Source organism: Mytilus edulis, chromosome 1 (genome assembly GCF_963676685.1).
Source record: "Mytilus edulis chromosome 1, xbMytEdul2.2, whole genome shotgun sequence".
Taxonomy (NCBI): Eukaryota; Metazoa; Mollusca; class Bivalvia; order Mytilida; family Mytilidae; genus Mytilus; species Mytilus edulis.
In genome coordinates, this window is record NC_092344.1 from 39231670 (window position 1) to 39234292 (window position 2623).

General features: G+C 34.0%; 1 long non-coding RNA gene across 2 annotated transcripts; it reads left to right on the forward strand.

Annotated features, from left to right (window-relative positions):
- The first annotated feature begins 671 nt into the window (after nt 1-671).
- On the forward strand, nt 672-1921 carry LOC139482389 (uncharacterized). Of its 2 annotated transcripts, XR_011654845.1 has the most exons (3): nt 672-805; nt 1162-1240; nt 1803-1921. It is a non-coding gene; the product is annotated as an uncharacterized lncRNA (long non-coding RNA). The 2 variants fall into 2 exon arrangements; XR_011654844.1 differs by lacking the exon at nt 672-805 and having other exon boundaries at nt 1148-1240.
- The last annotated feature ends 702 nt before the right edge of the window (nt 1922-2623 follow it).

Below are 2623 nucleotides of genomic sequence, written 5' to 3' on the forward strand. Positions count from 1 at the left end.
TGTCTCTTTTATTTTATCTAAGTGAAATAGTGTAATAGTCCCAACCCCCAAGGGTGACTGGGGTATAGAAATATGGTCACTTGGTCTTCTCCAGACCGGCAGTAAATTGCTTGCCGAAGTGGGGCGTCCATTTGGCTGTGCAGAATGTATCAAGTTCGCAGTCATGTCCGGTCAGAAGGGGGATGTTAAATCTGATGCCTCGTGTACAGAGAGTGCCACGCTCTTTGCACGTTAAGAACCCTTGCAACAACTCTTTTGAGGAGTCCGTAGGTGGCCTGTTGCAAGGCAAAATTTCTGCCCCTATCCAAGATACCCTCATTTTCTAGTGGCAGTCAAAATTTCCCCAACCATCATCCCAGACGGCCTCTATCGTATTAACCTACCTATTGTATTTATTGTGAACTTGTTCTCGTCCTTTAGGTGTAATACCACCAAATCATGGTACGTCACATCCGGTTGCATACGAAAGTAGGCCTAAAAAAATATTCCCTTGAATTTGACAGTTGTAGAAAATTAACCCTGCATTTCAATGCACTTAAATTTTTCTGAGTCGTAAATATGTATGTTGGGTGTCTGAAAGCATCATTCTGTTTTTATTTGATGGTCTTATAAAATATTTTGGAACGTTAAGGTTACTTAGTTACCAAAGCAGGTAACCAGTAAATAACAGTGTAAAAATTGGGTTGTCTACCCTCGGCGGTGGTTACTTTCTTATATGCAATGAAATGTAGTGTGAAATTTTCACTGTATCACTGGAAAGGATTGAACTTTACACATGCAAAGTATTTCTTTGGTTGAAATAAAGGTAAATACTGTACGATTTTTTTAAAAGTGCCAATTTAACAAAGACTAATAGGGAAAAATCAATGGTGGTATTACACCTATTTAGGGAAAGTAAATGTGCACTCGTGACCCTATTGTACTTTCATTTTTAAAAGTTATTAATAAACCAGTTCATACATTGTAAACATGGACTATTCGGAATGGATTTAGACACAGAAAGTAAGTTTGAGGTAAAATTGCATTGAAATGGGGGTTTACGGGTGTTTTCTTAGTCAAATGGGTGGACAGACGAAGCTGTATTTAGATTACTGTGTTAAATTTTAAATTACCCTTACAGTTTTTGTTTTGTTTATACAACATGTGAATTTTTTATTTCAGTGTTAACCATGTTCTGAAGAGCATTCTGTTGAAAAATCTTATATGTGAATTGGTCTGCAGATGACACTTCAGCATTAAAGTATGTATCAACTATCATCATGTTTTTTTTTGTTTTGGCCGCAAAAGTTTACAATTTGCCATTGTGCCGTCTACATTTTGCACAGACAATAACTCATCTAAACACTTATTTGTCCTGGATTTATACACATCAGAATCCAGTCTCACATACTTAAACTTTATAATTCTTACCAATTATTTTTTGTACCAGCATTCCAAGGGACATAACCCTTTTTAAAAACATTTTGAGGTATTTTTTTATTACTCTTTCTCCCCATTTTCTAATGTAAAATACAAGAAAGTGGACTTTTTGTGTAAATCTATTAGAAATATACTGTTACGAGTAAATAAAAAGACTTTGATACCAGTAGCAATAAATGATTGACTGAAAGGGAACCGTTATTTCTCACACTAGGGGAACAGACCAAAAACTCAAGTTACACATAAGGGCTTATAGAAACTTCCGTGTAGACTGTTAACATTTATAGAGACAGTTCTTTCAGCTAAAACACTTTAATTATTGATTTAACATTACATTTATTTCATTTTTGTGGGAAAATAATCACATTTGTTTTATTTTTTAGACAAAAGATATCAAGTTTTGATGAAAAAGGAAGGAAGGAGGAAAAATGGACCAAAACAGACCAAAACAGACCTTCAAATGAACTCTAAAAGGTGCAATAAAATTGTTTATCATCTTAAAGTTGTCTTTTGTATTCTATTTAATTGTTTGAATGCATATATCATGAGTTTATGATCAGATATTAATCTACACTGCATTTTATAATGATACACTGAAATTAGGATTTTTCGAAGAAATTGGACTGAAATTGCCGTAGGATATGGCCTTACATTATAGTGATTTTCTCTGAAACTATAGTTCTGACTGAGACAAAACTTGACAGTTATGCTTGAAATAACTTGCAATTGGAGGGGAAAAAATTGCATGAAGTTTATTTGACATTTAGGTGTTCTTTAGGTGTAATACCACCAAATCATGGTACGTCACATCCGGTTGCATACGAAAGTAGGCCTAAAAAAATATTCCCTTGAATTTGACAGTTGTAGAAAATTAACCCTGCATTTCAATGCACTTAAATTTTTCTGAGTCGTAAATATGTATGTTGGGTGTCTGAAAGCATCATTCTGTTTTTATTTGATGGTCTTATAAAATATTTTGGAACGTTAAGGTTACTTAGTTACCAAAGCAGGTAACCAGTAAATAACAGTGTAAAAATTGGGTTGTCTACCCTCGGCGGTGGTTACTTTCTTATATGCAATGAAATGTAGTGTGAAATTTTCACTGTATCACTGGAAAGGATTGAACTTTACACATGCAAAGTATTTCTTTGGTTGAAATAAAGGTAAATACTGTACGATTTTTTTAAAAGTGCCAATTTAACAA